The 23,906-nt window shown below is 27.5% G+C and overlaps 1 protein-coding gene across 1 annotated transcript in view; it reads right to left on the bottom strand.

Annotated features, from left to right (window-relative positions):
* LOC136968640 (somatostatin receptor type 2-like) overlaps nt 1–23,906 on the bottom strand; it is a 148,055-nt gene that overhangs the window by 51,740 nt on the left and 72,409 nt on the right. The window contains exon 2 of the mRNA XM_067262643.1: nt 5,904–5,978. The gene's annotated coding sequence lies outside the window, so the exon portion shown is untranslated. The remainder of the gene's footprint in view (nt 1–5,903; nt 5,979–23,906) is intronic.

The following is a 23,906-nucleotide window of genomic DNA, read 5'->3' on the forward strand; positions in this document are numbered from 1 at the left end:
TTCAATAAAATTTTTGAGTAGAAGATATATATTTTGAAAATAAAATTTAAAAATAATTACATTTCACTTGCAAATATAGCCTATATCATCATTTCTTTGTTATAAACTCAATATAAAATGCATATAAAATTCCATTTAAATTTCAGATAGATTTAGGAATTGTCTCCATTTTTTCAAATGTAAACAAAAAAAATGAACAGAAGTTTAGCTTTCTATCATAAAATAATATTAAATTAATAAGGAAAAAAAACAGATAAAAACTCCTAGCTGGAAGTAAAACGTATTATTCTATTCATGAGAACAGGAAAAACAAAAGAAAAGTTTGATGACTAGTCAAGTCTGCTTCCTTTTTCTTTATTTTTTCCGAGTAAAGATGACAGACAGACAGCCAACATCAGGCTGCTAAAACTCGAGATGGGTTGTAACGTAATTTGCTTTTACAATATATTTTCAAACGAAATTTATCCGAAAGGGACAATAACTCTTGGAATAATATTAAATTATATATATTATTTTTTATTTTTTTTAGAAATTATCATTTCAATCTTGAATTGTTTCAATTCAATATTATTGAATTGCTCTAAAGATCGAAAGTTTACAAGCAGATGTTCAAAATCTTCACAGATATTTCTCCTATAAATTTAATCCTATTAATATAATAAATTGTTTAACTTCTTTCTTTAAACAATTAATTAATAAATAATAATAATAAACTTTTCAGTTAATAATTTTATAATGTTATTAATCTTTACTTAATTAATGTATAAAGTCTTAATTAATTTAGTCTTTAATAAAATCAAATGATTAATATCAAATGTATTAATTATTATGTCGAAAATTAATTAAGATATTTAACTTAAACACAGTTTTAATATAGAAAAAATTGGTTTTTCGTTGTGTAAGATGAAGCAGATTTCAAATTCTTTGAGAGATTATAATAAATTGAATAAAATGCAACAAATTTTCAAAATTCAGGTTTTTAGTCGTGGAATTATACAAATAATCGAATACTTTATATATTATGTACTGTACGTCCGCGCTGATTGGTGGATTCGAAATTATACAATGAAGAACTTAACCAATAGGCATTTTGTTTAATTTATAAGCATAATATTTTTTAAAATGCCGTTAAAAACAATAATTGAAAATTTCTTGCAGTTTTATTACATATATAGCTGTCTTAATTAATTTAAAATTATTTTATCAACAGAATAAAACGTTAAAATTAGTAGGAAAGTCGTTCCAAGAACTGATTTAATTAATCATAAATCACAGGTTTATTTATTTATGATTATATTTAGAAAAATAATTATAATTTTAAATTATAGGAATACTAATTTGATTATTATAAAAATAAGTTTACGATGCTAAATTGAAACATCTTATTTGCATAAAATCGAAAATAATTTATAATTGAAAAATGAAGATAATAAATGATAAATTTCATAAATTTCTAACAAATAATTCCCTGAAGTAATTAATATTTATTTATTTTGCATATTTTGATTAAAAATTATTATAATATAAATATTTATACTCATGTTTATAAATAAGTACAGTAGAATCATATAAAGTTTTCAAGAATAGAATCATGATTTTATAATAAAAGTTTTGTATAAAACATATTATTAAATATCATATTCGTATAATAAAATCATTAAAATGAATTTGTAAATGTATATGGCATTATGTTTCTAAGAGAAATATTATAAAAATGCTGTTTTGTAGAGAGTTCATCTTAGTATTTTCATACAATTTTGTAACGTTGATACAGTAACTAACAATGAATTCCGAATACAATATAAGCAGAGTTGAATTTCAACTTATTTCTTTACTATTCTTTGCATCATTCCAGTGGCTTCGGTAACCATCATTCTAATTGTTCAAGAAATTTTTCCAGTAAAGTCAGGATGTGATGTTTCTATGGTTACCGAGATTCATTTCTCTTGTTTTCAGAGGCGTGTGTCAGGAATCACTACGATGCAGCATATGAGAACAAAGATAGATATCAACGAGAAGCACTTCTCTTTTTCAATATATATCAGCCAATTTTCTTTTGTTTATTTTCAATCATACTTTACAAAAATAATTTATTAAAACTACTTCAAAAGTTTTCAACAAAAAAAAGGACACACACACACACACACACTATATATATATATAAGTAATTAGAGTTTATATCAGGTCATGTATTGTCAGTCTTTCTTAAGTTATTAAGGATTTCTAGTTAATAGAACTATTATACAACCATGATAAATCATATATATTTATTGTAAATATGTTAATGGCATGTTAAATATTAAATATAATTATATTTTTATATAAAATTTTCATTATTAACACATTTACACTATATAGAGACTTCGTTGATATATATATGAATATATTAAAGCCTAATATTACAAAACTAATAAAATATTATAATAATTTTAAATTATTTTATTCATTTATATTGAGTTTGTCTTAAAAATATTTCAAGAGTTGGCCCTAAGTTTCCATATCTGGTCTCGATTTTCATCCAACTCTGTTCTTGAGATTAATAAAAATCAAAAACACAGACAACAGTGGAAATGTATAGGTCTGCCATTTGAAAATTGCAGTCCAATAAAATAAGTTTTCAATAATAAAATATTAAGTAAATTTGAATTAAAATAACAATAAAGTATAATTTGATAATTTTAAAAACAGAAAAATAGTTAAACTTTTATTTAAAAAATAATAACATATTAATTTAAAAACATCGTAAATTTCTTTGTAGATAGGTCACATTGACTTACTTTATAGACATGACAAGCAACTTGTCATTTCTATATTTATTGTTTATAAAACCTAAATAATTTTATTTATATTTAAATCTCTGGAAGGATTCGAAAATAATTTAAGTAATTTATATTAAATTAATTTTTTTTAAATGTTTATAGTAAATATAAAAAATTCTACCTTGTTTAAAAATAAATATCCGATGCATATTATTATAATGATCATTTTTAAATATCTTTCAACATCAATGACTCACAATTATCATTCGCAGCAGCTGAAAAACTCTCAGCACATTACTGAAACTAAATTTGCGTTGTTTCGTGCATTAAACATTAAATAAATCTGCTTTATATTTTATAAAATTTCACAAAATGTTCTTTTTTATTAGTTAATACCTGAATATAATATAATTTATGCTTTTTTAAAATTCTTTATTATTGTAAAATACTTAAAAAGTATTTTACAATAAAAAAGAATTTAAAAAATTCTTACAGTCTTTTAAATGTTTTTTAGAGAAGAAAAAATGCAATCTTTAAAATGGTTTATTAATTTTAAAATAAATTTTTGCATAAATGCGACAATAAATTAATATATTATTAATTGTTAGTATTTTATAATTAATCCCTTAACTTTATTTTACCCTTTAATTAGGTCTAATTTAAATTAAGCAAAAGAAAACTATCGATATTGCATATAAAATGCATTATACTTATAAAAAAATGTTCAATATTACTATACCAAACCAGTTTACAACGTATTAAATTACATTAAATTATGGTAATTTCAATTCTCTATTATTGCAGAATATCATGAACTAACATTTTTACTATGGTTTATTACTTTGATATATTTTACAAAATTTACCACGCACGTTAATAAAACGATTATAACTATCGATTATATTATAAATAGATTAATTTCTAATTAAATTCTACACACACAACATTTTATAACTATATTATTACTTAAATATTTCTTTTAAGTATTCTTAACAAGTAAAATAATGTATAACAGTCAATATAACTACTCGCTATATTAGTACTAATAACACTTAAAATATTAATAATAATTTTATATTTCTTTACAAAACTTTCTATAAATAGTATAAAAATTACAAAAATGTACCTATATTAAAATTACTAAATAAGAATTATTATTAATTTAATTTATAATAAAGAAAGAAACAACTTCTTACCTCTTACAATTTATGTAAATTATCTATGAGATGACAGACAGTACTAACTTATCTACGCTTATATATATATATATACATACATAAATGTAGGTATATATTTATAAAATAGCAAACTAAATACTCCATAAATTGTAAAAATATTTAATTGAAACATTTGTTAGAAAAACTAACTTGTATAAATTTACAAAAAGACTTTCTCTGTTAACGCCTACATCTCGTATGAACGTATAAAATATTTACACAAAGTACAGTACACATCAGATAAATATTATTAAAATTACCTTTTTAAAGAAATTCTTACATCTTTGTATAATAGAAAACACCAATAACATTGTGCTTGAGCCAACACGATTCAATATTTACCTACATCCCACCTGTGTAGTGGTAAACTTAATAAACAGTTCACACACCTACACTCTCTATCTGTATATCTATTTTTTCACATCCTCTAATTCAAATTTGTCAATCGTGGGCGATTTTAATAATCTTAAATTAATTAAAAATTGAACAAAAAAAATTTCTTTTAATGATTTACAAACAAACTATTAATACTTAACTATTTTCAGTTTATGAATAGTAATATTTATTATTTGAAATTTTAGTAATAAATCTTGTTTTAATTTAAAACTTTTATGTCATTTCAAATCTGATTATTGGCTATAAGCAAAGCTTTACTTTCCTGGCTGATTATATGTAACAAGGGAAAGTATGGTGTCGATCAAAAAATGACCCCCGTATATTTTTACATTTTTGGACTCGAAGCAAAAAAGTTGGGGTTTTTCCCCTATATGTATGGATGTTCATGTGTGTGGGAGCACGATTTTTTTACCTACTTTAAAGCTTAATAACTCCCGTGCCTTCAGTCAAAATTTCCTGAAATTTTTCAGGGAGTTTTGTGTATCAGGGAGAAATATTTCTAGAAATTTTCAGGAAAATTGGACCATTGATTCGAAAGATATGGCCCCACCCACTTAATATCTTCTCAACCAATCTGAAAACTTTAAAGTAATGATAGCAATTGTTTGGGATGAAAATAAAGAATATCAGGAAAGTCCAGCAACAACGTTTTCATCTTTTTAACTTATTTTTTATAATATATTAATTAATTTATATAATAAAATATTTTTAAAATAAAAAAAAATTATTTTGTTTTATTTAATTAAGCATTATATATAAAATAATAATTTAATGTAAATTTTAAAGATTTTTCTTCTTTAAAATATTAATTGTTTTCGAAAAATTACTAATTTTAAAAAATAAAATAAAATACACATTTAACGTTAAAAAAGTTTCTTAACTTTTCAATAAAAGCGCAGAAATTATTTAAAATTTCCTTTAAAAAAAAAGAAAATAAAACAAGAACTTAAATTTCAATTTAATAATTTTATTTTTAAATTTTAAAATTGAAAAATTCTTTTAAGATTTAAAAAACAATTCTTTGATAAATTCTTTTTTTTAATTGAAGATTTTTTAAAATAAAATTTACTAAAATTTTAAAAATTAATCTTTTAAAAATCATTTTAAGAATTAAAAAAATTATTCGTCTTTTATAAAGCTGAGATTTAAAATAAAGAAAGTATTGTTGTTGTTATTGATTTTTCCTAAGTTAATTTTCTTAATAATTATTTTATCACGTGTTAAATATCGCTAGGAAACTCTTGAAACATCTCATAAAAGTGGATATAAACTGCTTTGAGAAAGCTTTATACTGATTTCTTCTCAATCTCTAACAAGAGAGCAAGCAATTTCATAGTTCACACAACAACTCGTAAATGGATAAAGAAAACACACAAAGTACCCCACACAAGTACCTCGTTTCTTATCCAAATATGACTACACCACATATATTTGCCACTAAAATGTAATTCGTAGAATATATTAACCACAAAAATTAATTTTTTTAAAATTATATTTAACTAATAAATACATTTAAATGCATTTTACTTACTTTAATTTTAATTATCTTTGTCCTTAGACAATTACTCAATAGAAATTCTCTCAGTTAAGTTTCCAACGAAAAAATCTGAAATATGAAAATTTTCATTAATTTTAAAACATATTTATGATGTGTAAATTATTCAAAATTCTGTAGTAGTGTTTCTCAATCTGTTTTTTTTTTTTTTTTTTTTTTTTCCTGTAAATTAGAGCTAATCCTAGAGATCGCGAACTACCGGTTGGGATTCGATATGTTGGCGTGCTTTAAAATGTTGGGGTTTATAAATTTATTACTTAAAACTTTTAAATAATAAATAGTGTAATTAAGAGTTTATTCTATTTTTAAAAAAAATCCTAAAAAGGAAATACAACTTTTCGTAATAATTTATAGAAGTATTTAAAATATGTAAAGTTCAAACTGGCGTGACACAAATACGCAACCTCTGTAATTGTTATATAATCATTACACGTTGCAAAATTTATAATTTATGTAATTATAGCTAAAATTCCTCGATAATTAATAATTTTTGCATATTTTGTATTAAAAAATTCTTAAAATTAACAAAAAACTAAGCCTTTAAAGCATACGGGATATCAATTTTTAGCAAGTAGAAACGTATGTTCAAGCCTTAAATTTCTAAAAATAGACTTTAATAAATGAACGAAAACTTAAAATAATATATTTTTAATGTTTTTTAAAGTAATATTTAGATATTTGCTTAAGTTTATTAATGCCGAGAGCGTCATAAAACAGATACACATCTTAATTTTTGTTTATATATTATCCACGTAGACCTTGTTTATAAATAAGACTTATTATACTGGTGTAGTTTCGAATTAGCAAAATGAAGGAAAATTTAGTCAAAAATAAGACAAAACGTCTTTATTTTGTCTTATTTTTGTCTAATTTTTCCTTCTTTTTGCTAAAAATTCAAATATTTAAGGGCATAAGAAGCACAAAAAATTAAGATACACATCTCATTTGCATGTGAAGATAATTATTAGTAAGATAATTTCTGAAAGAAACGACAAAGTTAATTAGTTAATAAGTTATTAGTTTGCAATTCAGCATTAAAAAATAGATTATTCTTAAACGTATCTCATGTATTAGCTGACTGAAGTTGACCCGCATACACGCAAGAGACATGATATAGCTACATAGACATAAAAATGTGGCTATGTCATATTTCTTGCCTGGCTGCTTATCAGTAACATTCAGAATTCGATTCGTAACAGTGTTAAATTTTATTTTTATTTCCAAAAAAAAAAAAAACATTTCCTTACTTCCCCTATTTCATATACACGTTTGACGTAAAGTATAGTATGCAGGAATGTTTCTAAATAATTCAAAACTACTTATTCCATATGAAAGAAACTTCTCTGAATATATTTATTGTAGTTTTATCACAGAATTTTGCATGAATTTAGCGTAAAAATCAAACTTTTTCGTCATCAAAATCTAACAAAATATCAATTTTTATAATGATATCTCTGAATGAAAGATGTTTCGTCACTTTGCCATTAAGCAGAACTTAAAAAATGTATGGAAAATTAGCTTGCTTTTTGAATATAAAAAGATTTCCTGTTTAATTTTCAAATATTTAGATATAACTTACAGAATTTTCGACTGTAAAACAGTTTTAATAATGATCCTATGTTTCATTGAGCGAAGCTCTTAGCAACGATTTGACGTTTGTGAGACGTTTAACTCTGAAACCGCTTAACCGATTTAAATCATTTTTTGCGAGAAAACAGAATCCATCTCGGTCTAGGTCACGATGCAGACAGAATTTTAAAATTCAACCTGTAACCGGATATATACAAAGTTAAATTTCACAATATCAAGTCTACGGGCGAGCGGAGCGAGGTATTCGGCCCACACGGGCACACCTAGTTAATTATTCTAATTGCATTTATAGTTAATTCTAACACTAGTTATTCTAGTATTTGAGTTTTATTCTTTGTATTGCAAGAAATGGCGGGTAAAACAAGAGCGTATCATAAAAAATATATTTATTTTTTTCCACGAACAAATTTGCAGAAGTTTATTTTGTTGAGCTTTGATTGCAGAGAAAATGTTATTTATATAAAAAGAGATAAATATAAATCACCAATTTGCAAATTCGAAATCTCAAGATACAGTAAATGATATTTTCAGATTTCAATTGAAAATATCAGTGACGAATTTGAAAATGAATATACTTTCCAAAGCAAATTCACTTTGAATTTCTTTCTAAAATAAATGTTTGCAACATTTTCAAAAAATAAAAAAATAATTCTTTCTGTTTCTAAATTTATTTCTTCAAAAGAAAAACATCTCAGAAAAAGTTCTTAATATTTGATCAATTTTTTCCTGTATTTTAAAACGAAAAGATGAAGAAATATGCTACCTTAAAAATCATAAAAAATATATTTTTTAATCTTAAGTAAATCTGCAAGCAATAAAAATAAGTAAATAAGAAAAATAAAAATATTAAACAATGTAAAAATGAAAAATATATATTCATTCGTTTTATTGGATTATAGAAATAATATTTAAAGATTTTTTAAAAATATTTAAATACTGTACTTCCAACGAACGTAGAAAGTATTTTTTCAAGTGTTACAAATTTTCATTATTTGTCTATCATATCATTTGAGCTTACAAATCCAATTGTAATATGGAAAACATATTTAAATATTAAATTACTTTTACAATAAATTTATATTGAAAATTCAAAAGCTGCGTAGTAAATATACAGAAAAATTTTGTTACAAATTGATACAGATTCATTAAAACTAGTTCTTAAATATACAACAATTATTTCAAGTGGCATTGTAATTATCACCCTATAAACCTAAAAATGTGTGTATAAAATTAATTAACATAAGAAATAAATGTTTAAATACTAATATAAAAGATAAGACACATGACCCTCTCTATCTCTCCACCCTCTCGACCTTCTACCACCAAACTTTAACAACATCAATGTTTCTAATACATAAACCTCATCTCAAAATTTAAGAAAATTTCGACAAAAAACACAGGAGTTATTAAGCTTCAAACAGGGTGAACAAAATCGTACCTCACACACACTAATATCCATACATACAGTAGAAAACCACAATTTTTTTTTTTTTTTTTTTTTTTGTAGACATCCCACGTGTCCAAAAATATAAAATATATTTATAAAAAGATAAGTTTTAATAATAATAATAATAGTATACTGCACATCATATTTTCCTCGGGTATCGGACCCGGTATCGTTATATTTTTCACAGATATGTAAGGTTCGGAAATGGAATTTTACACTATTTTCGGTTAAGTTAAACTTACATAGAAAATATTAATGATCAAAAATCAATAACTTTATTACAATATATTTTATTTCCAGAATCTATATATGCTTATATATGCTAGCTATTATATGTCTATACATGCTTATTATATCTATGTTTTTCCTTTCAGATTACTATTTATAAATAAATATTTAGTTAACCCTGTATCGAGAGAAAACAACCAGGGACCGCCCTGGAGGTTTTCTCCTTTTATATAGGCGAAAAACAGATATAGAAAACTTCATCAACACAATCAATAGCAATCCCTATGGATTAAAAATAGTCCCGAACCAATTCGGTAATAAAGTAGCACACTTTCTAGATCTAAACATCATTCTAATAAGTGGGGAAATAGGCACGAATGTATATGTTAAATCAACATCCCACCCATTATAATCCCTTGCTACTCGAATAAAACTCCAAGATACAAAACGGCGGCTTTCAAATACCTTATCACGAGAGCTTACACATATTGCACAGATATAAGAGATACCTTAAAGGAGCCGAACGGAACATAGCAGCCACTCACGGATACAACCAATATACCATCAATTCCTTAGTTAATACATACAACCACAGAAGACTCCCCACAATGATAAACCCCCTCCATTCACGACCGAAACGGTAACATACAAGTTGCTAGATAACACCTTCAGAAAGGACATTAGATGAGGCAACAAGCAACTAACGTATAAACGCAACAATACAGTTTATGGCTTATTGCGTAACGACAAGAACCCAATCGATTCAACCACAGCCCCAGGAGTGCATGAAATACCCTTCACTCTTGATCTAGAAAACAAAGTCGGCAAATATATAGGGTACACATCCCGAAGACCGTAGGAAGACTTTGGGCACCACAATGCTGGCTATTATGGCAACGGTTCCCGAGAATGTACCATCCTTCACGGACGCTAAACTCTTAAAACCCACCAGAGACTAACACACGGGAAAAACTCTAAAGAAATAACTATATACAAACCCAGTAGTAAGAATCTGTGTATTAATCATAAGGACGTCCCCGGATTATCCGCAGTATGTTATAAACCAAGACGAGGTCAAAACTACACGCTAATTATTATTGTATATAACCAACGGATTCAATTCTCTAGAGTAACCAAAAAAATATTAATTTATGCTCTGGAGCCCACTCAGCCTTCATTGTAATGAATAGAATACATTCTGAGTAGTAAAAACAACTGGGCTGAACAATGACATCCAGCAAGATTTCCAGTTTCGATACCCTCAGATACTTTACCGTATCGGAACAACTATACATACGAATCAAACCTAACCCAAATTTCACGTTGACATGATTTACGATAGGCAGATAACATGTTAACTAAGCACACTACAATGTCCAATATTTTAAAAAAGTTATCAACATTTAATAAAATAACAGTAAAAAAGATTAATTTTATACCTTTTAAACTAATTTTTCTCCTTTTTAAAAATCTAGTTTAATCCGTTTCGTGTTAACACAGAATTCATTTTTGCTTTTACTTCATTAGACGTTGCTCAGATATATTTTAATTGCACAAGCTAGTTGTCTGGAAAATTGAGATTTAAGTTCTGTTATCAATTAACAAGTCTCCTAACAGACCGTATTCTTTTGTTCTACTCTTTAATTTACTACCTCACGCAATTTATGTTTCTTTAGTCCTGCAGATCGTAAGACATGAAAATTATAGTTACTGAATTCATGATAAAGATTCCTTATCCTATCTTTTAAAAGGTGATAATTTTAAAATAAATTTGTAAATTTTCATGTGCAAATATATATCAGCTATTTTAAAGAACAAAATTTTAAAAAATTCAACAAATACCGATGGATTTCCTTTCAACTCGAGCAAGATTTAACTTGATCTTTTCTTCAAAATGGCACATTGACAAAACATTTACCATTCTAAATAAATATTTTATCTCTCTAAGATATAGAATTAAGCTAAATAATATAAAAGTTATATCATTTATATTATTCTACTTAATTGTACTGTACTTTTTATATACTTACGTATATAAAAATGTGTAGGTCTAAATTAGAGGAATAAACATTAATTCGTGTAAAAATACAATGTGTAAACAACTATTAATGATATACAATACAATTTTTATGTGATTTCCTTTTAATAACAAAATATAACTTTAATTAAAAGTATTAAATGAGATAAACAGTGTTAATAAATACGGATCTTCTTCTCAACATAGATAATTTGAGATTTTAATAGGAATTTGTAATTTCTGATCGAAAATTAAGTAATTATGTCATTCAAAGTAATGGTCACTTTGTAATTGTGTCTACTACTATAAACTTTCCATATTAAAAACCAGTTAATATCATACTATTTATTAATGTTTGAACTACAAATTTGCATAAATATTTAGCAAATTTAATTAAAATTTATATCAGAAATGCAGGATTAGCTTCTCATATAATGAAGTTTCATATTCATAAAAAAGAATGGAAATTTTTGCATCCAATTTGTTTTATTATCTCTCCTTTCTGTTAATTCTTAAATTTGACTTTCGCATAGGTTTGCTTAATAAATATATATTAAGGATAACGTACGAAATATGTATAATGTTAACTTTATCCAAGTCAAGTAAATAAATGCCGAAATAAGGTGGAAATCGTTTAATTTTCAACTTTATTCGAATAAAAATGTTCGCTATTTCAAATTAGTAATGTCTTGCCCCTGTACATTACATTTTTCCTTTTAAGAACAGAGTCATGCCGGTTATCTATGTCACTTCATTCAGGGAAAATTTTTGGCTTAAAATCACGTGATTGCGGTCTAGAGAGGAAGTTCGAATATAGTTAATCGAAAGCCTGCCCCTAATCTTTCCCTACCTGTCTTGTCTTTCATCTAACACAGTTATAGCGATTAAGGAAGGACTGACAAGCAGACGGTGCGAATTTATAGCTCTACAATGTTTTCAAACTGCAGCCCAAAAAGTTTCGTTCAGCCCCAAAATGTGCAATTATACAAGTACAGGTAGATTTAATTTATAATTTTAACATATGTTTTTTGTATTTATACAGTATAATAAAAACATTTTTAAAAAATTCATATAAAATAACACACGTCATTATTTGAATATAATTTATAAACATAAATTATATTTTAAACAAAAAATATTAATAATTAAATTTTAAAATTATTTTTCATTTGTTTTTCTAAATTCTTAAAACAATTTTCACATATTTTGTTATTTTATTTTTAAAAAAATACAGTATTAAAATATTTCATTAATTTGATTCTAAATTCTAAAATTTTAATAAAACTATTTAACATTTAAAAAATATATATTTTACTTTTATTAAATTAAAAATTGTGTCTGCGCTTTTAAAAATTTTTAAATAAAAGTTTTAACATTAAAAATATATTATTTAACTAAATATTTCTTGAAAAGTTCAAAAAAGAATAAAAATATAACTTTATTTTTCTATAATTTATCAATTTTGTTTATAAATAATTTTATAAAACTTATTTTTAAATATTTATTTGTCAATTTTTCAATTTTTTTCTATTATTTATTACTTCGATTTTAAAGTTATTTACTTATTCGTCAATTAATTATTAAATCAGTAAAAATGAATTTTTATAACGAAAAAAAGGGTTTTAATAATTACAAAATTATTTCATTTCTACTTTTATTTCAATTTGAATAAAATTTATTTTATGTCTTATTATTTTCTTAGATGGAATTAAAGACAATCGTCTGACAAGGTCGTACATTTGTTAGATAATCCCACGCATAAATAATAGCTTAAATAATTCTGTTAACTGTACATAAAACTAGTTTCTTAACAAGACAGGTCAATTGTAAATAAATTACATTTTAAGACTTTAAATTTCTATCTGATGACATTTTTAAAAATTTCAGTTTGACAGTTCAACAGGCGGAATGAATTTCTCTATTCTTAAGCAAGAGATCTTAATTTGTTTTTTAATTTTATTTTATTGGGGGGGCAAAAGGAATACTTCTCGGCTTTGAAAAATTAATAAAACTTTTCTTCAATCAATTTTAAAATAAATGTAATAACAATAAAATACATCAACAATTTCTTAATTAAAGAAATTTACTAATAAATTAAGTTAAATTTTAATCAATGTTTTCTACTTTTTTTCGGAATTTTAATAAATTTCTTTTTCATTTTTCCAATTTATTTATTTTTTTCTGTAAAATTTGTAAAAAATGAAAAAAATAATTAATTAATTAAAATTGTTATATTGTTCTGCATTTTTTAAAATGTGAGTATAATTAAATTTATCAATAAATTTATAATAATTAACAATATTTTTCTCTTTAGTAATTGACGACATTATAATTAATATAACTTCTATCTAATTGTATAGAGAATTCTCTTTCTAACACTTTTCTCCTTTATTATTTTACAATAATATTAATGATGATGATGATAATAATAATAATTTTGATTTTTTTTAAAAATGCTAATTTTAATAAATTTATGTGCAGCAGCACTTTTCATTGCTGTATAATTCTAAAAACATTACAAATAATTCTAGATAATTTTAAGTAGATGTCATAAATGTTCTACCTCTACTTGAGCCGTTGTTTTTGAAAGTGGTATAAGGTTGTTCAGGACAAACAGCAGGGAATAATTGATGAAAGAGTTACATAGAAGGCCGCAAGTCAATTCAGGATAAACCGAGAACAGGTCAGGCACACACCGTAATCTCCACTGCAAATCTCCACTTCATCAATCGCTTGTTGGTTGACTTTACGCCACCACATACAACCATCAACTAAAGATGCCATTGAAAAACTTTGTCACGGCTGCGCAAAGCAATAGAGTCAAAACGCCCAGGAGTCCGCTCACAAAAAGTCATCCTCCTTTACGACAATGCCCGTCCCCACGTTAGTGCCACGTTACAGAAATTCCTTTGGGAGATACTAGAATATTCTGTTCGCGAGAGTATCGTGCACTCTGTTAGGAACATTCCAGGTGGCACTTAGATCTTTTCATGTATAAACCCTGTTCCATATGTGACCCTCTTCTTGTTCTTTTGTACGACGTCTACTGTATATAGTGTATATTAAACTCTATTTCAACCAATCAGTTCATTTAACTTTACCTCGCTACCACACGCTGCACTAGCTACAACAGGTTATGGGCCCAGCAGATGCCATCTGAAGAGGAATAGAAGAAAAATTCCCAAGGAAGAAGCGTGGTTATCAAAACTGCAGAACGTGGTAATTTCTTTTTGGACTGATTTTCGCGATTCCCCAATTGCTATGAAACTTGGAAAATCAGCAGAGAGCAAAGGTATGAATCATTTTTATAAATTTCATGCCGATTGGATAACAAACACTGAAATTATCGCATTCTGAAAGTTGTCACAAAGAACTAAGATGCAAACCACATGGTCACGAAGTTCGATCGTCGATAGCTTCACCTCCAATTATACTATTCAACTTAAATTTGTATGATCAAGAATACTGTTATAGACGAACGTTTGTGACAAATTTTAAGAACATTGGAAGAATAAAGGCCGAATAATCGAATTTAAAATCTACGAAAGTTACAACAACGTATCGCGAATTCAACTTCCGGCCAAGCTAGCGAACAAAGAAGCAGCAACGGATTTGAACGAAACTCATTATTAGTGGGCACATACTAGTACACAGATACTGTAACCCCACATAATTTTAAACGAGACGACGATTTTTCGATTGTAATGCTTGTGATTCTTTTCATTCGGTCATTATATGTTCAATAATGACGACCACGATTAAAATCGAACCTTTAAGGAAGGATAACTATGATACGTGGAAAATCCAAGAAAGAGCTATCTTAATTAAAAATGGAACATGGAAATACATGAGTAGTATCAACCACGACCCATCGATGATGAGTACAAAGTAGCCACATGAGATGAAAATGATTCCAAAGCCCAGGCTGACTTAATTCTCTCAATCAGTTCTAGTGAGCTGAAACAAATCAAGGGCTATAAGAATGCTTCCGAAATTTGGAGGAAATTGAAATCCATTTCCTCAAACAGCTCATGCTGCATAAGATGGATGAATCTAATGACGCCAGAGACTTTACGCCACCACACCCGACGGACAAACCCTAAACCTAGCCAGCTGTGAGACACTGCGATGATCGGCGGAATAGGCACAGTACAACTAGCCTTTGACGATAAATCAGCAGGAATAGTATTTAACGTATCTGACACGCTCCTGGTTCCAAATCTTCTAACAAATCTCATCTTTGTAAGTAAGATTTGTGACAAAGGCTATGAAGTTTTACTCCGCAAACAAGTTGCCTTCATTGTGGACCAAAACAACGTAATTGCTACAGCTGTCCGAGTGAACGAACGCTACCATATTCGTAAATGGAATCCAGTTGCTGCCATCGCTCAATTTAAGTTCATCCTAATGGATTGGCATGAACGTCTAGGTCATCTTAACCAAAAGCACCTAAAGACGGTCTTATTACGTCTTGGGTTTCAAATCCCACCCGATGATCGATCATTCCCGTGTGAGACATGCCTCAGAGCAAAAATGGTGCAAAATCCATTTTCCTCAGCAGACAACCAACAAACTTCCAATACACTTCAAATCGTACACACTGATATCTGCGGCCCAACTCGAATTCAATTGATGTCAGCGCTAGATATTTTGCAGTTTTCATAGATGACCGATCTCGATGGTGTGAAGCACGTTTTCTCCGCAAAAAAGCGATATACTGAACGTCTTTAGACAAGTAAAGAACCTTCTAGAGACACACTTCCGCAGGAAAATCTAATGTCTTCAATTCGACAACAAAACTGAATATTGTTACTAAGTATTTGACGACTATTTGAAAGAATGTGGGACAAAACGACGCTTAACCGTCCCCCATACCCCACAACAAATGGAATGGCTGAAAGAAAAATCGAAGATTAGGCGAAGTGGCACGATGCATGCTGATTCACTCTGGACTCAAAGCTTTCTTCTGTGTTGAAGCCATCCACACTGCAAACTTTATCTTGAACCGCTGTTCTTCTAAAGCTTTAGACAATGATACACCCTATAAAATTGTGAATGGTAGAGATTGCAAAATTTCACACTTTCGAAGTAGTCCCGCTTTTGTACTCAATAAGGACACCACTATCGGTAAATTTGATCCTCGCTCTAAAGAAAGCATATTCATTGGCTATTCCGAACAATCCAAAGCCTATCGAATTTGGAAACGCGGAAAAAGATAGTTGCAACCCGATATGTTAAATTGCTTGGACTGAAAACCTCGAATGAAAATTTGAAAAATTCGAAGTGATTACTCAGTTAACCAAACCTCCATCTGTAGCGATTGAACAAGGGGAAGAGAACACCAGTCAAAACATCCAACAAAACGACGATGCAAATGAAATCCCCAGGGGTAGCGAATTAAGAAGAGGTCCAGATCTTCCACGCTAAACCAAAACTGACTTAAAAGGTAGACTTCGCAAACTTTTCAACATGACAGTGACCAAATCAAATCTGCAACACCAAACCGAATTACTCACATTTACAGAATACTGAACTAATCCGAGAAAATGTCCAACAAGTGAACAATACAACTTAATTTACCGGTCATTCAGGAAATGGCATCCAATACTGAAATCTCCGTCAAGGATGCTCTCTCAAATTCACTGGCTCAAGAATGGAAAGACCTGGGACCACTTCACTAATGCTTGCGCATCGAATTCTTCCAACAAGAAGAGGGGAAGACTGGAATTCAAATGTGTCGAGGAAAACGTTTCTCGATGAAAAATACGAACCAGTCGCAACTCCTCTTGACCCAAGCACCCACTTGGAATGAGGGGAAGTATTGGCGAGAGTATCGTAGCACTCTCCGAGGTACTGCACTGTACATTCCAGATGGCGTTTAGATCTTTCCATATATAAGAAGACCCTGTTCTATGTAGACCCTCTTCTTGTTCTTTTGTACGTCTATTGTATATAGTGTCTATTGTATAGAGTCTATTGTATATAGATTAACGTCTATTGTATACAGATTAACGTCTATTGTATATAGTGTAACTCTGTTCCAACCAAGCAGTTCCTCGCTACCATACTGCATCAACTACAACACATCCGCCATTCAGTCCTGACCTGTCGCCATGCGACTTTCACGTATTCGGACCTTTCAAGAAAGCTTTGCGAGAGCAAAGTTTCATGTTAGACGATGAGGCGAGGAATAGGATCAATTTTTTTTTTTTTTTTTTTTTTTTTACCAGCAACTGCCAATATTCTATGCGATGGGCATCGATCTACTTGTGAGATGTTGGGATCTTTGTTTAAAGAACGATGGAGATTTCTTTTAGATTCGCAATAAATTCTTGCCAGTTCTAATGTGTGTCCACTTTCATTTGGGCAAACTTTATAATAACAACAAATGTATTCATATTTTAATCTTATTTCTCTTTTTCACTTAGCATTAGCCGTTGTAAGGACTTTTAAGGAAGGTTGTTTCAATTATTGATTAGTACGAATGGATTTAATTTACTTTCAAAAAACGTCTCGATTAATTATAAATTTTTTTATTAATTTTTTAATGATTGTACTATTAATATCTATGACTTATATTAATTGAAAAGGGGTTTCAGTTTGTCCGACGTAGTTTCAGTAAAATGACTGGGGCTAAAAATTCGGTTCGGGTATCAAATTAAAGCTCTTACCATGCAGATGATGCTGCTGAAGAGAGATTTTAGAAAGTTGCAATGATTCGGGCATGTCGAAGTGGCAAAGATACGTTAAGTCACGGGCCCACCTCCTATTAACTATACCTCGAACAATTTTTTTTTTTTTTTTGTTTTGCAGTTTCATTATTGTAAATACTGAGGTCGAAAAATGTACTGTACATTTTAGTTACTAAAACCATTGTTTTATCGCCCTCTCCCGACGTCAAAGTCCGAGCCACACCGGACATATGAGGCTAGCTTATTCTTAAATTCAAAAATTTGTGTTGAAATATTTTAAAATTTCGATAACAAAACTGGATTAATTAGTGTAATAATTACTTTTATGGCATTTGCTTCTTGCTGTTACTATCACAGGGGCACAGAGAGCAAATACTGTTATAGGAACAATACATTATCATTGATCTCTCTCATAGGATAGTCATTAGGGCGCTTTAGTATCATCTTTATAGAGAGCCTCTAAATATGTTACATTTATTCAATCAATTGCGTCTTAAAAATAATATTATATAATTAAAAAAACATGTAACAATTTTTAATATAGTAGAGGCTCAGAAAATTAAGACATTTTAAGCAAATATTAATATTTACATTAATAATTCTAATAATTAATTCAGTAAATTATACACAAAATCTACACCATAAATATTCTGTACTTTATGAAACAATTCTAAATGATGAATACAGCTTCCCTAAAGAATTACTTATTTAATAAACATTTTCAACATGAACAATTACATATGTTATATACTTTAAATATAATAATAATTATATTTAATCTTAAAAATCATTTTCTATTTAAAAAAAATATTATTTGTTTACAATTATTTGTTGTGACGTCGTCACAATGCCTAGCTGCAATTTTTAATCATATTTTAAATTTAATTTAATTTAAAATATATGCTCTCCACATAAAATTAGAGTATCTTGTCCCTGTACATCATACTTTCCTTCTAGAAATAGAGTCGTGCCGGTCATCTATCTAACTCCTTTCGGAGGAAATTTTTGAATTGAAATGACATGACTTGCTCTGCAAACCGGGGGTTAGTATATAGTTAATCGGGGCTTTCTGCCCCCAAGCTTTCCACATCTGGTCGCGGTTTGATCTAACTCCCTTCTCGAGATTAAGGAATGACAGACAGACAACAGTGGGAATTTACACGTCTACAATTTTTTCAAATTGCAACACAATTATCACGTAATTAATTTATTATATAAAAACAAGTGTTTCAAAGAACTGTTTCATATTGCTTGTAGATGAAATTTATACTAAAATGTTATAAAATTTATTTATTTTTTTAAACATAATTAATTTTTTCAGCTTGAATATCATTAAATAGTTTCATGGTTTATTTAATTACTAATTTCTTTGTTTTTTCGGTGGGTGATTCTCAGTGACCATTAAACTCAGTACGAATGTAAATAAGTCACTCAACCATTTCTGTAATGTTTTCTTGAACAAAGTATATAAAACTGAAACAAACTCTTTACATAAAATGCATCATTAATTTTTATTAGTGCTGAAACCAAAGCAAATATCAATCAACATATTTTATTGATTTAATAATTACTTTTAACAAAAAAAAAATATTTAAAAAAAAATTGTGGTTCAATAATGGTGATTGCTTAGGATATGATTACACTATTTTATACTCAGTATAAATCATTTTATAAAGAAAAATAATAATAATAATGTCTTACTTCTCCCTTAACAAAAATGGAATGAAGATACAGAAAATTGTCTTGGATATTTGAAGTATGGAGCTGCAAACAAGCAATCATATATATGAAAGTCAATACAAAGAAAATAAATTGTTGATATATTATTGTCTTATTTCAATTTTGGTTATAAAAATAACTCCAGTAAACTGTTTTATAGCCATTTCTTAGAAAGTGTATCAACAATCGAATAAAATGACAGTTTGAAATATAAAACATTAATTTCCTTTCCACTTTCTTTATTAAACTGTAGAAAATGATATTTCCATTCAATCCTTTTTTACTGCATCTAAAGGTGCATCGCTGCTAAAAACAAATATCATAAAAATTCAAATTTTGAATAAAATTTTAATATTTAAATATTTTATCTATTTGCCTTATACTATAATAAGATTTTCAACAAGTAGATCGCGAACTCCTGAGTAATGTTACCATCTCTAAATTAAGCATAAAGGTTGCGAAATATGATTTTTATGTTTAAAAATGTATAAATGCTTACAATTTAATTATTATATTTGTTTTTAATTTTCAACATTGCTTATTTTACACATTGGCCCGATAGTTAGTTAACAGACAGGCTGTGTATTTATGCGATAACCATAATTAAAACGTTTTAATCGTGCTTAATTTTAAAAATTATATCGTCCTAATTTTTAGACCATATTGTATATTCGGTTCAAGCAGATTAATCTATAGTTTAACTTTTATGAGAAGATATAAAGTTATAAATTATGTTTAAAACAAAATATTCCAGCAACGAGTTGCATAACTTTTCCGACAAAAAAAGAATGTTAAAATTGGGTGTGGAGCCATTTGTTACGAGATTTTGTTTCAAAATTCTTTTATATTATGAATTATTATAAAATGGCACAATTGTAAATGCTAATAATGAGTAAAATCTTCGTTAAGTTTGACCCCACTCGAGATACGACACATGGCCCCCTCTATCTCACCACCCCCGAAATTTAACCACCAAAATATAACAGCGTCAATCTTCCTACAACATTTCAGAAAATTTCGACAAAAGGAACAGGCGGTATTAAGTTTCAAATTTGGGTGAACAAAACCGTGCCCCCTATATATACACACTAACATCCATATCTACAGAAGAAAACCTTCAACTTTTTTACATTTCTCGACGTTTTAAGATCCCCGAGTCGAAAAATGTAAAAATTTTGGGGGTGATATTTTGACTGATGTCTATACTTTCCCTCTGTTATATATAACGGCCGGGAAAGTAAAATTAAATGAAACTAATTAATCTGTTCAGATTAGCAATAAACATGGGTACATTTTTTTTCTAAATATACTAAAAGTCTCTAATAATAACCATTAAACATGAAAATAGTTCGACACATTTAATTGAATGTCAAGGAATTCGAAACATATTTTCTCAATCATTTTACTTCTCAAACTTTAAAAAAATCTAATTTGTAATTAAAATAATACTTTAAATAGATGCTTAATTAGATTTACGACTTAAACCTTAAAAATAAATTTAATTAATATAAATTTTTTTAAAATATTAGTATTGAGGCGAATTTTTTCTGCAATGACATTAAAAGAGCGACTTTAAATACATTTTAAATGTAAAATTTAAAAATTACATACAAAATTCGATCAGTCTAAAGTAAGATCGAGCGTAAAAGTCTAAGAAAACTATTTTAAAACTGAAAATATTTATAAAAATGAAAATTGTAAAGCGATAAAAGTGCGAACATTTTGAAATTGTTTCTAAGAATGTAGTTATTAAATACGACAAAATTTTTGAATATATTGTGGTATTTTCAAAAATATTTCTAAACTGTTTTTACTTTCTTCTATAATAATCTTACAGGCTAAGAACATTATCTTACAGCATGAAAAATCTTGAAATGTACTCAAGTTTGCATATGTAAGCGGTTCTACAATGCACCTTTTGCAAAGATTATTTTTCCACATTTTCCTTACATGGTTTCCCAATGTAATTCTACCTCAAGAGATTTTATTTTGATACTTTACACAAAGAATGGAGAGAAAAATTTATAATACTTGACAGTTTAACTTATTTCAATATCTTACTGCAATTTCCTTGGAAAATAGGATTAGTGTGTCAAAATTCGTTCTCTTCCTCAAAATAATAATAATAATTTTTCATTAATATTTTAATAACTTTTATAAATTTTAGCATATTATAAACAAATTTATAATTTAAATATAAATATAATTTTCAATTTTTATATTTTTATTATAATAATAATTACAAAAGTATTATCCACTGTTGATATTTTCAATTTTCTTTTTCCTTTTTTCTTAAATAAATATTTGATTTGATGTCTTTGTAATTTAATATATGAATATTGTTTTTAAAATTATACCTTTTTAATATATGTATACTGTCAAACTTCGATTTGGTGCCACTATTTATTTACTTCTAAAATTGGCACTAAACCCCGAAGTATCTCGGACAATAAGGATCCCTCAATATACCATTTTGTTTTTTTATCACCATATAAATGGTCATATCAATCGGTGTATGAATAATGAATAAATTTACCAAACTATCATGATCCTAATATAGGTACCGTACATACTTTAAAAATCTAATTTTTAGTTTCAAAATTTGAGTTCCTATAACGAAATGCCTTTTAGAAGGCCGAATTAAAGAACAACAAGCTGCAATGTTATAAAGAAATATCGTTTATTTACATATTTTTATACAATGTCTAAAGTATCGTGAGGGATTTTAAGTGTTTTGGAAGCTTTAAGCCAATCAATTTGTTTCTTTCGAACGAATTCGATAGCTTTAGTCATGTCTTCTGGTTCTCACTTCCTGACATTTTAGCCTTTATTCCCTTTTATCTATAACAAACAATTACAATCACAACTAATAATTGTTAGAGTGAATGGGAAATCAAATTGCATATAGGTATGCCGGTTTAGGGACTTGTATTAGAGGCACGTTTAACCTTATTTTAGTAAACATTGTCAGAATAAAATTGAAAACAAGATCATGTTCACAACCCTTAATACATCTGAAAGCAGTTTAAGACATTACAAAGTTTACTACGTCTTAGCAATCTTCGTGTTCCTGGCAAAATTCTTCCAATAAGCAACACCAAACATTTCTCATACAAAATACATGTGTAAATGCCTTCGGTTGCAATGAATCACGTGAGATCATGGATTAAGTTTCCGTTGTTAGTGACAGCTGCCAACACTTACTTGACTCAAAATATCGGTGTTTCGGTTTTGGTAACTCTGCTTTAATGACGTGTATACAAAAGTTTGATTTCGAGAGTGTGAAAATCACGTGATCTAACGATAACAATGCTGTTTATAATGCAAAATCATCAATATTGAAAGAGTCTATACGTATGGAGACGATCCGTTTACAAATATTCATTGGTGCTATTCAGGAGGACGTTATATAGAAACTTATAATACAAAATGTTTTAAATCGTATTAAATGAAAATGTTATTAATTATAGAAAACGTTGATATAACATTATTTTAATATCTTATACAGAATAATAATAATAATAATTTATAACTTCAACATCGTTTAATATCGTAAAATAGATATTAAAAATATAGACACTATAAATTAAATAATATATATTAATTAATGTTGTATATTAAATTACACATCAGACTTTAATAAATAAAACATTATTCGTACTGTACAGTACATAACATTGAATTTATAGATTTTCTACAGTAAAACCTGAGTAAACCGGAATCACACGATCCCGAATAATTTTCACGGTTTGGCAGGTTTTCGTTTTAAACAGGTTTTTTAACGTAGAAACCCACTCCATTCTGAAGAATTTTTCCCGTTTAGACAGGTTTTATTGTATCCTATATACATGTAATGTTTAATTGTGTTTAAATTTAGTTTATTGAACACAATTTTTCTTTTATTCTTTCTAGTTTTAATCATTAATTTCTTGTATCATATCTGAAACGATATAGATCCTTCGTGTATTAGATATAAACCTATTTTGTTATTAATCTTTTTTCATATTTTATATTTATTACAAGAAACATAAAGCATCTTGTATGATATAAATCATATTTAATACAGCTACATTAATAACTTCTTTTTTTTTCGGAAAATGCTTGTACCTGTCAAAGACAAATCGAAATAAATTACAGTAGTTTCATTTTCATTTCGAAAATTTTCGATTTTAAGCAGTGTCTAGTAGTTATTAAATATAAAAAATAATAATATCAGAATGCCGCAAGTTAATTAAAATATATTATAATTTCTACACGTATTTTATCTCGTTATCAGTTCTAGAAAA

This window comes from Centruroides vittatus, unplaced genomic scaffold (assembly GCF_030686945.1).
Source record: "Centruroides vittatus isolate TY-2023 unplaced genomic scaffold, ASM3068694v2 contig_150, whole genome shotgun sequence".
Taxonomy (NCBI): domain Eukaryota; kingdom Metazoa; phylum Arthropoda; class Arachnida; order Scorpiones; family Buthidae; genus Centruroides; species Centruroides vittatus.